We start from the raw sequence: 13,130 nt of genomic DNA on the forward strand, positions 1-13,130 counted from the left end.
GCCGATTGCTGACAAGGTGAGCGGCGGCACTAAACACTCTTTCGGAGTACACACTTGTGGGAGGGCAACTTAGGTAGAATAAAGCCAGTTTGTGCAAGGGCCTCCAAATTGCCTCTTTTTCCTGCCAGTATAAGTACGGACTGTGTGACGTGCCTACTTGGATGCGGTCACTCATATAATCCTCCACCATTCTATCAATGTTGAGAGAATCATATGCAGTGACAGTAGACGACATGTCCGTAATCGTTGTCAGGTCCTTCAGTCCGGACCAGATGTCAGCATCAGCAGTCGCTCCAGACTGCCCTGCATCACCGCCAGCGGGTGGGCTCGGAATTCTGAGCCTTTTCCTCGCACCCCCAGTTGCGGGAGAATGTGAAGGAGGAGATGTTGACAGGTCGCGTTCCGCTTGACTTGACAATTTTGTCACCAGCAGGTCTTTCAACCCCAGCAGACCTGTGTCTGCCGGAAAGAGAGATCCAAGGTAGGCTTTAAATCTAGGATCGAGCACGGTGGCCAAAATGTAGTGCTCTGATTTCAACAGATTGACCACCCGTGAATCCTTGTTAAGCGAATTAAGGGCTGCATCCACAAGTCCCACATGCCTAGCGGAATCGCTCCGTGTTAGCTCCTCCTTCAATGCCTCCAGCTTCTTCTGCAAAAGCCTGATGAGGGGAATGACCTGACTCAGGCTGGCAGTGTCTGAACTGACTTCACGTGTGGCAAGTTCAAAGGGCATCAGAACCTTGCACAACGTTGAAATCATTCTCCACTGCACTTGAGACAGGTGCATTCCACCTACTATATCGTGCTCAATTGTATAGGCTTGAATGGCCTTTTGCTGCTCCTCCAACCTCTGAAGCATATAGAGGGTTGAATTCCACCTCGTTACCACTTCTTGCTTCAGATGATGGCAGGGCAGGTTCAGTAGTTTTTGGTGGTGCTCCAGTTTTCTGTACGTGGTGCCTGTACGCCGAAAGTGTCCCGCAATTCTTCTGGCCACCGACAGCATCTCTTGCACGCCCCTGTCGTTTTTTAAAAAATTCTGCACCACCAAATTCAAGGTATGTGCAAAACATGGGACGTGCTGGAATTGGCCCAGATTTAATGCACACACAATATTGCTGGCGTTGTCCGATGCCACAAATCCACAGGAGAGTCCAATTGGGGTAAGCCATTCCGCGATGATCTTCCTCAGTTGCCGTAAGAGGTTTTCAGCTGTGTGCGTATTCTGGAAAGCGGTGATACAAAGCGTAGCCTGCCTAGGAAAGAGTTGGCGTTTGCGAGATGCTGCTACTGGTGCCGCCGCTGCTGTTCTTGCGGCGGGAGTCCATACATCTACCCAGTGGGCTGTCACAGTCATATAGTCCTGACCCTGCCCTGCTCCACTTGTCCACATGTCCGTGGTTAAGTGGACATTGGGTACAGCTGCATTTTTTAGGACACTGGTGACTCTTTTTCTGAGGTCTGTGTACATTTTCGGTATCGCCTGCCTAGAGAAATGGAACCTAGATGGTATTTGGTACCGGGGACACAGTACCTCCAACAAGTCTCTAGTTGGCTCTGCAGTAATGATGGATACCGGAACCACGTTTCTCACCACCCAGGATGCCAAGGCCTCAGTTATCCGCTTTGCAGTAGGATGACTGCTGTGATATTTCATCTTCCTCGCAAAGGACTGTTGAACAGTCAATTGCTTACTGGAAGTAGTACAAGTGGGCTTACGACTTCCCCTCTGGGATGACCATCGACTCCCAGCGGCAACAACAGCAGCGCCAGCAGCAGTAGGCGTTACACGCAAGGATGCATCGGAGGAATCCCAGGCAGGAGAGGACTCGTCAGACTTGCCAGTGACATGGCCTGCAGGACTATTGGCATTCCTGGGGAAGGAGGAAATTGACACTGAGGGAGTTGGTGGGGTGGTTTGCGTGAGCTTGGTTACAAGAGGAAGGGATTTACTGGTCAGTGGACTGCTTCCGCTGTCACCCAAAGTTTTTGAACTTGTCACTGACTTATTATGAATGCGCTGCAGGTGACGTATAAGGGAGGATGTTCCGAGGTGGTTAACGTCCTTACCCCTACTTATTACAGCTTGACAAAGGGAACACACGGCTTGACACCTGTTGTCCGCATTTCTGGTGAAATACCTCCACACCGAAGAGCTGATTTTTTTGGTATTTTCACCTGGCATGTCAACGGCCATATTCCTCCCACGGACAACAGGTGTCTCCCCGGGTGCCTGACTTAAACAAACCACCTCACCATCAGAATCCTCCTGGTCAATTTCCTCCCCAGCGCCAGCAACACCCATATCCTCCTCATCCTGGTGTACTTCAACACTGACATCTTCAATCTGACTATCAGGAACAGGACTGCGGGTGCTCCTTCCAGCACTTGCAGGGGGCATGCAAATAGTGGAAGGCGCATGCTCTTCACGTCCAGTGTTGGGAAGGTCAGGCATCGCAAACGACACAATTGGACTCTCCTTGTGGATTTGGGATTTCAAAGAACGCACAGTTCTTTGCGGTGCTTTTGCCAGCTTGAGTCTTTTCAGTTTTCTAGCGAGAGGCTGAGTGCTTCCATCCTCATGTGAAGCTGAACCACTAGCCATGAACATAGGCCAGGGCCTCAGCCGTTCCTTGCCACTCCGTGTGGTAAATGGCATATTGGCAAGTTTACGCTTCTCCTCCGACAATTTTATTTTAGGTTTTGGAGTCCTTTTTTTTCTGATATTTGGTGTTTTGGATTTGACATGCTCTGTACTATGACATTGGGCATCGGCCTTGGCAGACGACGTTGCTGGCATTTCATCGTCTCGGCCATGACTAGTGGCAGCAGCTTCAGCACGAGGTGGAAGTGGATCTTGATCTTTCCCTAATTTTGGAACCTCAACTTTTTTGTTCTCCATATTTTATAGGCAGAACTAAAAGGCACCTCAGGTAAACAATGGAGATGGATGGATTGGATACTAGTATACAATTATGGACGGACTGCCACGGTTAGGTGGTATAAAAAAACCACGGTTAGGTGGTATATATTATAATAATAATACAATTATGGATGGACGGACTGCCTGCCGACTGCCGACACAGAGGTAGCCACAGCCGTGAACTACCGCACTGTACACTGGTTGATAAAGAGATAGTAGTATACTCGTAACAATTAGGATGACACTATGACGGTATAAAGAATGAAAAAAAAAACACGGTTAGGTGGTAGGTATATAATAATAAATAATACAATTCTGGTCGGACGGACTGCCTGCCGTGTGCCGACACAGAGGTAGCCACAGCCGTGAACTACCGCACTGTACACTGGTTGATAAAGAGATAGTAGTATACTCGTAACAATTAGGATGACACTATGACGGTATAAAGAATGAAAAAAAAAACCACGGTTAGGTGGTAGGTATATAATAATAAATAATACAATTCTGGTCGGACGGACTGCCTGCCGTGTGCCGACACAGAGGTAGCCACAGCCGTGAACTACCGCACTGTACACTGGTTGATAAAGAGATAGTAGTATACTCGTAACAATTAGGATGACACTATGACGGTATAAAGAATGAAAAAAAAACCACGGTTAGGTGGTAGGTATATAATAATAAATAATACAATTCTGGTCGGACGGACTGCCTGCCGTGTGCCGACACAGAGGTAGCCACAGCCGTGAACTACCGCACTGTACACTGGTTGATAAAGAGATAGTAGTATACTCGTAACAATTAGGATGACACTATGACGGTATAAAGAATGAAAAAAAAAACCACGGTTAGGTGGTAGGTATATAATAATAAATAATACAATTCTGGTCGGACGGACTGCCTGCCGTGTGCCGACACAGAGGTAGCCACAGCCGTGAACTACCGCACTGTACACTGGTTGATAAAGAGATAGTAGTATACTCGTAACAATTAGGATGACACTATGACGGTATAAAGAATGAAAAAAAAACCACGGTTAGGTGGTAGGTATATAATAATAAATAATACAATTCTGGTCGGACGGACTGCCTGCCGTGTGCCGACACAGAGGTAGCCACAGCCGTGAACTACCGCACTGTACACTGGTTGATAAAGAGATAGTAGTATACTCGTAACAATTAGGATGACACTATGACGGTATAAAGAATGAAAAAAAAAACCACGGTTAGGTGGTAGGTATATAATAATAAATAATACAATTCTGGTCGGACGGACTGCCTGCCGTGTGCCGACACAGAGGTAGCCACAGCCGTGAACTACCGCACTGTACACTGGTTGATAAAGAGATAGTAGTATACTCGTAACAATTAGGATGACACTATGACGGTATAAAGAATGAAAAAAAAACCACGGTTAGGTGGTAGGTATATAATAATAAATAATACAATTCTGGTCGGACGGACTGCCTGCCATGTGCCGACACAGAGGTAGCCACAGCCGTGAACTACCGCACTGTACACTGGTTGATAAAGAGATAGTAGTATACTCGTAACAATTAGGATGACACTATGACGGTATAAAGAATGAAAAAAAAACCACGGTTAGGTGGTAGGTATATAATAATAAATAATACAATTCTGGTCGGACGGACTGCCTGCCGTGTGCCGACACAGAGGTAGCCACAGCCGTGAACTACCGCACTGTACACTGGTTGATAAAGAGATAGTAGTATACTCGTAACAATTAGGATGACACTATGACGGTATAAAGAATGAAAAAAAAAACCACGGTTAGGTGGTAGGTATATAATAATAAATAATACAATTCTGGTCGGACGGACTGCCTGCCGTGTGCCGACACAGAGGTAGCCACAGCCGTGAACTACCGCACTGTACACTGGTTGATAAAGAGATAGTAGTATACTCGTAACAATTAGGATGACACTATGACGGTATAAAGAATGAAAAAAAAACCACGGTTAGGTGGTAGGTATATAATAATAAATAATACAATTCTGGTCGGACGGACTGCCTGCCGTGTGCCGACACAGAGGTAGCCACAGCCGTGAACTACCGCACTGTACACTGGTTGATAAAGAGATAGTAGTATACTCGTAACAATTAGGATGACACTATGACGGTATAAAGAATGAAAAAAAAACCACGGTTAGGTGGTAGGTATATAATAATAAATAATACAATTCTGGTCGGACGGACTGCCTGCCGTGTGCCGACACAGAGGTAGCCACATCCGTGAACTACCGCACTGTACACTGGTTGATAAAGAGATAGTAGTATACTCGTAACAATTAGGATGACACTATGACGGTATAAAGAATGAAAAAAAAACCACGGTTAGGTGGTAGGTATATAATAATAAATAATACAATTCTGGTCGGACGGACTGCCTGCCGTGTGCCGACACAGAGGTAGCCACAGCCGTGAACTACCGCACTGTACACTGGTTGATAAAGAGATAGTAGTATACTCGTAACAATTAGGATGACACTATGACGGTATAAAGAATGAAAAAAAAACCACGGTTAGGTGGTAGGTATATAATAATAAATAATACAATTCTGGTCGGACGGACTGCCTGCCGTGTGCCGACACAGAGGTAGCCACAGCCGTGAACTACCGCACTGTACACTGGTTGATAAAGAGATAGTAGTATACTCGTAACAATTAGGATGACACTATGACGGTATAAAGAATGAAAAAAAAAACCACGGTTAGGTGGTAGGTATATAATAATAAATAATACAATTCTGGTCGGACGGACTGCCTGCCGTGTGCCGACACAGAGGTAGCCACAGCCGTGAACTACCGCACTGTACACTGGTTGATAAAGAGATAGTAGTATACTCGTAACAATTAGGATGACACTATGACGGTATAAAGAATGAAAAAAAAACCACGGTTAGGTGGTAGGTATATAATAATAAATAATACAATTCTGGTCGGACGGACTGCCTGCCGTGTGCCGACACAGAGGTAGCCACAGCCGTGAACTACCGCACTGTACACTGGTTGATAAAGAGATAGTAGTATACTCGTAACAATTAGGATGACACTATGACGGTATAAAGAATGAAAAAAAAACCACGGTTAGGTGGTAGGTATATAATAATAAATAATACAATTCTGGTCGGACGGACTGCCTGCCGTGTGCCGACACAGAGGTAGCCACATCCGTGAACTACCGCACTGTACACTGGTTGATAAAGAGATAGTAGTATACTCGTAACAATTAGGATGACACTATGACGGTATAAAGAATGAAAAAAAAACCACGGTTAGGTGGTAGGTATATAATAATAAATAATACAATTCTGGTCGGACGGACTGCCTGCCGTGTGCCGACACAGAGGTAGCCACAGCCGTGAACTACCGCACTGTACACTGGTTGATAAAGAGATAGTAGTATACTCGTAACAATTAGGATGACACTATGACGGTATAAAGAATGAAAAAAAAACCACGGTTAGGTGGTAGGTATATAATAATAAATAATACAATTCTGGTCGGACGGACTGCCTGCCGTGTGCCGACACAGAGGTAGCCACAGCCGTGAACTACCGCACTGTACACTGGTTGATAAAGAGATAGTAGTATACTCGTAACAATTAGGATGACACTATGACGGTATAAAGAATGAAAAAAAAACCACGGTTAGGTGGTAGGTATATAATAATAAATAATACAATTCTGGTCGGACGGACTGCCTGCCGTGTGCCGACACAGAGGTAGCCACAGCCGTGAACTACCGCACTGTACACTGGTTGATAAAGAGATAGTAGTATACTCGTAACAATTAGGATGACACTATGACGGTATAAAGAATGAAAAAAAAACCACGGTTAGGTGGTAGGTATATAATAATAAATAATACAATTCTGGTCGGACGGACTGCCTGCCGTGTGCCGACACAGAGGTAGCCACAGCCGTGAACTACCGCACTGTACTGTGTCTGCTGCTAATATAGACTGGTTGATATTTAAAGAGATATTAGTAGTATACAACAATACTATACTGGTGGTCAGGCACTGGTCACCACTCCTGCAGCAAAAGTGTGCACTGTTAATTAATATAATTGTACTCCTGGCTCCTGCTAACAACCTGCAGTGCTCCCCAGTCTCCCCCACAATTAATTATAAGCTTTTAATTTATACATTGATGACTGTGCAGCACACTGGGCTGAGCTGAGTGCACACAGACTGAGTCACACTGTGTGACTGACTGTGCTGTGTATCGTTTTTTTTTTCAGGCAGAGAACGGATATAGCAGAGAGAAGTGAACGGATATATTATATTAAATAAAAGTTAACTAGCAACTGCACTGGTCACTGACTGTGGTAAACTAACTCTGTCTGCGACTCTGCACAATCTCTCTCTCTCTATCTAATCTATCTCTATTCTAATGGAGAGGACGCCAGACACGTCCTCTCCCTATCAATCTCAATGCACGAGTGAAAATGGCGGCGACGTGCGGCTCCTTATATAGAATCCGAGTCTCGCGATAGAATCCGAGCCTCGCGAGAATCCGACAGCGTCATGATGACGTTCGGGCGCGCTCGGGTTAACCGAGCAAGGCGGGAAGATCCGAGTCGCTCGGACCCGTGAAAAAAATCATGAAGTTCGGGCGGGTTCGGATTCCGAGGAACCGAACCCGCTCATCTCTAATTTATAGCCTGCGCTGTAGCACCATTGGTGGAAGATATTCAAACAAAATTGGCAAATTGCATGACATTCACAATTCAAGATTTAGGCTCATCCATACTTAAGGTTTTTATGCACCAATGAACTTACATACAGTGGTATCAAAACTGAGAAAAGAAAAGACCTTCGATTTACTTGCATATGGCACCTCAGTGAACTTTGTAAAATGTATTTACAAATCTTTAATCAGGCAGTGGTGGAATCAAAAGTCATCTGCTAAGAAGGAATCATGATTTCTACAAAGATTTTAACATTTTCTATGGACCTTGTCATCTGAGCATATCTTAAACAACAACTATAAGTGCGAAAACAGCACATAAGGAAAAGGATGCATTGGCCGGGAATCGACCCCGGATCAACTGCTTGGAAGGCAGCTATGCTCACCACTATACCACCAATGCTTGAGCACTTTTCAAATGCATATAGTGGCCAATATGGAAATCACAACAACTGTTTGAAAGATTTTTATAGCCTGCGCTGTAGCACCATTGGTTGTAGATATTCAAACAAAATTGGCAAATTGCATGACATTCACAATTCAAGATTTAGGCTCATCCATGCTTAAGGTTTTTATGCACCATTGAACTGATATACAGTGGTATCAAAACTGAGAAAAGAAAAGACCTTTGATGTACTTGCATATGGCACCTCAGTGAACTTTGTAAAATGTGTTTACAAATCTTTAATCATGCAGTGGTGGAATCAAAAGTCATCTGCTAAGAAGGAATCATGATTTCTACAAAGATTTTAACATTTTCTATGGACCTTGTCATCTGAGCATATCTTAAGCAACAACTATAAGTGCGAAAACAGCACATAAGGAAAAGGATGCATTGGCCGGGAATCGAACCCGGGTCAATTGCTTGGAAGGCAGCTATGCTCACCACTATACCACCAATGCTTGAGCTCTTTTCAAATGCATATAGTGGCCAATATGGAAATCACAACAACTGTTTGAAAGATATTTATAGCCTGCGCTGTAGCACCATTGGTGGAAGATATTCAAACAAAATTGGAAAATTGCATGACATTCACAATTCAAGATTTAGGCTCATCCATACTTAAGGTTTTTATGCACCATTGAACTGATATACGGTGGTATCAAAACTGAGAAAAGAAAAGACCTTTGATGTACTTGCATATGGCACCTCAGTGAACTTTGTAAAATGTGTTTACAAATCTTTAATCATGCAGTGGTGGAATCAAAAGTCATCTGCTAAGAAGGAATCATGATTTCTACAAAGATTTTAACATTTTCTATGGACCTTGTCATCTGAGCATATCTTAAGCAACAACTATAAGTGCGAAAACAGCACATAAGGAAAAGGATGCATTGGCCGGGAATCGAACCCGGGTCAACTGCTTGGAAGGCAGCTATGCTCACCACTATACCACCAATGCTTCAGCTCTTTTCGAATGCATATAGTGGCCAATATGGAAATCACAACAACTGTTTGAAAGATATTTATAGCCTGCGCTGTAGCACCATTGGTGGAAGATATTCAAACAAAATTGGAAAATTGCATGACATTCACAATTCTAGATTTAGGCTCATCCATACTTAAGGTTTTTATGCACCATTGAACTGATATACAGTGGTATCAAAACTGAGAAAAGAAAAGACCTTTGATTTACTTGCATATGGCACCTCAGTGAACTTTGTAAAATGTATTTACAAATCTTTAATCAGGCAGTGGTGGAATCAAAAGTCATCTGCTAAGAAGGAATTATGATTTCTACAAAGATTTTAACATTTTCTATGGACCTTGTCATCTGAGCATATCTTAAGCAACAACTATAAGTGCGAAAACAGCACATAAGGAAAAGGATGCATTGGCTGGGAATCGAACCCGGGTCAATTGCTTGGAAGGCAGCTATGCTCACCACTATACCACCAATGCTTGAGTGCTTTTTCAATGCATATAGTGGCCAATATGGAAATCACAACAACTGTTTGAAAGATATTTATAGCCTGCGCTGTAGCACCATTGGTGGAAGATATTCAAACAAAATTGGCAAATTGCATGACATTCACAATTCAAGATTTAGGCTCCTTCATACTTAAGGTTTTTATGCATCATTGAACTGATATACAGTGGTATAAAAACTGAGAATAGAAAAGACCTTCGTTTTACTTGCATATGGCACCTCAGTGAACTGTGTAAAATGTATTTACAAATCTTTAATCAGGCAGTGGTGGAATCAAAAGTCATCTGCTAAGAAGGAATCATGATTTCTACAAAGATTTTAATATTTTCTATGGACCTTGTCATCTGAGCATATCTTAAGCAACAACTATAAGTGCGAAAACAGCACATAAGGAAAAGGATGCATTGGCCGGGAATCGAACCCGGGTCAACTGCTTGGAAGGCAGCTATGCACACCACTATACCACCAATGCTTGAGCTCTTTTCGAATGCATATAGTGGCCAATATGGAAATCACAACAACTGTTTGAAAGATATTTATAGCCTGCGCTGTAGCACCACTGGTGGAAGATATTCAAACAAAATTGGCAAATTGCATGACATTCACAATTCAAGATTTAGGCTCATCCATACTTAAGGTTTTTATGCACCAATGAACTTACATACAGTGGTATCAAAACTGAGAAAAGAAAAGACCTTCGATTTACTTGCATATGGCACCTCAGTGAACTTTGTAAAATGTATTTACAAATCTTTAATCAGGCAGTGGTGGAATCAAAAGTCATCTGCTAAGAAGGAATCATGATTTCTACAAAGATTTTAACATTTTCTATGGACCTTGTCATCTGAGCATATCTTAAGCAACAACTATAAGTGCGAAAACAGCACATAAGGAAAAGGATGCATTGGCCGGGAATCGACCCCGGGTCAACTGCTTGGAAGGCAGCTATGCTCACCACTATACCACCAATGCTTGAGCACTTTTCAAATGCATATAGTGGCCAATATGGAAATCACAACAACTGTTTGAAAGATTTTTATAGCCTGCGCTGTAGCACCATTGGTGGTAGATATTCAAACAAAATTGGCAAATTGCATGACATTCACAATTCAAGATTTAGGCTCATCCATACTTAAGGTTTTTATGCACCATTGAACTGATATACAGTGGTATCAAAACTGAGAAAAGAAAAGACCTTTGATGTACTTGCATATGGCACCTCAGTGAACTTTGTAAAATGTGTTTACAAATCTTTAATCATGCAGTGGTGGAATCAAAAGTCATCTGCTAAGAAGGAATCATGATTTCTACAAAGATTTTAACATTTTCTATGGACCTTGTCATCTGAGCATATCTTAAGCAACAACTATAAGTGCGAAAACAGCACATAAGGAAAAGGATGCATTGGACGGGAATCGAACCCGGGTCAACTGCTTGGAAGGCAGCTATGCTCACCACTATACCACCACTGCTTGAGCGCTTTTTCAATGCATATAGTGGCCAATATGGAAATCACAACAACTGTTTGAAAGATATTTATAGCCTGCGCTGTAGCACCATTGGTTGAAGATATTCAAACAAAATTGGCAAATTGCATGACATTCACAATTCAAGATTTAGGCTCATCCATACTTAAGGTTTTTATGCACCATTGAACTGATATACAGTGGTATAAAAACTGAGAATAGAAAAGACCTTCGTTTTACTTGCATATGGCACCTCAGTGAACTGTGTAAAATGTATTTACAAATCTTTAATCAGGCAGTGGTGGAATCAAAAGTCATCTGCTAAGAAGGAATCATGATTTCTACAAAGATTTTAACATTTTCTATGGACCTTGTCATCTGAGCATATCTTAAGCAACAACCATAAGTGCGAAAACAGCACATAAGGAAAAGGATGCATTGGCCGGGAATCGAACCCGGGTCAACTGCTTGGAAGGCAGCTATGCTCACCACTATACCACCAATGCTTGAGCGCTTTTCGAATGCATATAGTGGCCAATATGGAAATCACAACAACTGTTTGAAAGATATTTATAGCCTGCGCTGTAGCACCATTGGTGGAAGATATTCAAACAAAATTGGCAAATTGCATGACATTCACAATTCAAGATTTAGGCTCATCCATACTTAAGGTTTTTATGCACCAATGAACTTACATACAGTGGTATCAAAACTGAGAAAAGAAAAGACCTTCGATTTACTTGCATATGGCACCTCAGTGAACTTTGTAAAATGTATTTACAAATCTTTAATCAGGCAGTGGTGGAACCAAAAGTCATCTGCTAAGAAGGAATCATGATTTCTACAAAGATTTTAACATTTTCTATGGACCTTGTCATCTGAGCATATCTTAAGCAACAACTATAAGTGCGAAAACAGTACATAAGGAAAAGGATGCATTGGCCGGGAATCGACCCCGGGTCAACTGCTTGGAAGGCAGCTATGCTCACCACTATACCACCAATGCTTGAGCACTTTTCAAATGCATATAGTGGCCAATATGGAAATCACAACAACTGTTTGAAAGATTTTTATAGCCTGCGCTGTAGCACCATTGGTGGTAGATATTCAAACAAAATTGGCAAATTGCATGACATTCACAATTCAAGATTTAGGCTCATCCATACTTAAGGTTTTTATGCACCATTGACTGATATACAGTGGTATCAAAACTGAGAAAAGAAAAGACCTTTGATGTACTTGCATATGGCACCTCAGTGAACTTTGTAAAATGTGTTTACAAATCTTTAATCATGCAGTGGTGGAATCAAAATTCATCTGCTAAGAAGGAATCATGATTTCTACAAAGATTTTAACATTTTCTATGGACCTTGTCATCTGAGCATATCTTAAGCAACAACTATAAGTGCGAAAACAGCACATAAGGAAAAGGATGCATCGGCCGGGAATCGAACTCGGGTCAATTGCTTGGAAGGCAGCTATGCTCACCACTATACCACCAATGCTTGAGCGCTTTTTCAATGCATATAGTGGCCAATATGGAAATCACAACAACTGTTTGAAAGATATTTATAGCCTGCGCTGTAGCACCATTGGTGGAAGATATTCAAACAAAATTGGCAAATTGCATGACATTCACAATTCAAGATTTAGGCTCATACATACTTAAGGTTTTTATGCACCATTGAACTGATATACAGTGGTATAAAAACTGAGAATAGAAAAGACCTTCGTTTTACTTGCATATGGCACCTCAGTGAACTTTGTAAAATGTATTTACAAATCTTTAATCAGGCAGTGGTGGAATCAAAAGTCATCTGCTAAGAAGGAATCATGATTTCTACAAAGATTTTAACATTTTCTATGGACCTTGTCATCTGAGCATATCTTAAGCAACAACTATAAGTGCGAAAAAAGCACATAAGGAAAAGGATGCATTGGCCGGGAATCGACCCCGGGTCAACTGCTTGGAAGGCAGCTATGCTCACCACTATACCACCAATGCTTGAGCAATTTTCAAATGCATATAGTGGCCAATATGGAAATCACAACAACTGTTTGAAAGATTTTTATAGCCTGCGCTGTAGCACCATTG

At 42.2% G+C, this 13,130-nt stretch overlaps 8 non-coding genes across 8 annotated transcripts; all 8 read right to left on the reverse strand.

Annotated features, from left to right (window-relative positions):
* Positions 1-7,969: 7,969 nt before the first annotated feature.
* Positions 7,970-8,041, reverse strand: TRNAG-UCC (transfer RNA glycine (anticodon UCC)). Its single transcript has one exon. It is a non-coding gene; the product is annotated as a tRNA-Gly (tRNA).
* Positions 8,042-8,469: 428 nt separating this feature from the next.
* TRNAG-UCC (transfer RNA glycine (anticodon UCC)) lies at positions 8,470-8,541 on the reverse strand. Its single transcript has one exon. It is a non-coding gene; the product is annotated as a tRNA-Gly (tRNA).
* Positions 8,542-8,969: 428 nt separating this feature from the next.
* On the reverse strand, positions 8,970-9,041 carry TRNAG-UCC (transfer RNA glycine (anticodon UCC)). The gene has a single exon. It is a non-coding gene; the product is annotated as a tRNA-Gly (tRNA).
* Positions 9,042-9,969: 928 nt separating this feature from the next.
* On the reverse strand, positions 9,970-10,041 carry TRNAG-UCC (transfer RNA glycine (anticodon UCC)). Its single transcript has one exon. It is a non-coding gene; the product is annotated as a tRNA-Gly (tRNA).
* A 428-nt stretch (positions 10,042-10,469) lies between these two features.
* TRNAG-UCC (transfer RNA glycine (anticodon UCC)) lies at positions 10,470-10,541 on the reverse strand. Its single transcript has one exon. It is a non-coding gene; the product is annotated as a tRNA-Gly (tRNA).
* Positions 10,542-11,469: 928 nt separating this feature from the next.
* TRNAG-UCC (transfer RNA glycine (anticodon UCC)) lies at positions 11,470-11,541 on the reverse strand. Its single transcript has one exon. It is a non-coding gene; the product is annotated as a tRNA-Gly (tRNA).
* A 428-nt stretch (positions 11,542-11,969) lies between these two features.
* TRNAG-UCC (transfer RNA glycine (anticodon UCC)) lies at positions 11,970-12,041 on the reverse strand. Its single transcript has one exon. It is a non-coding gene; the product is annotated as a tRNA-Gly (tRNA).
* A 927-nt stretch (positions 12,042-12,968) lies between these two features.
* TRNAG-UCC (transfer RNA glycine (anticodon UCC)) lies at positions 12,969-13,040 on the reverse strand. Its single transcript has one exon. It is a non-coding gene; the product is annotated as a tRNA-Gly (tRNA).
* Positions 13,041-13,130: the final 90 nt, after the last annotated feature.

The sequence above is a fragment of the Pseudophryne corroboree genome, chromosome 4 (assembly GCF_028390025.1).
Source record: "Pseudophryne corroboree isolate aPseCor3 chromosome 4, aPseCor3.hap2, whole genome shotgun sequence".
Classification (NCBI taxonomy): domain Eukaryota; kingdom Metazoa; phylum Chordata; class Amphibia; order Anura; family Myobatrachidae; genus Pseudophryne; species Pseudophryne corroboree.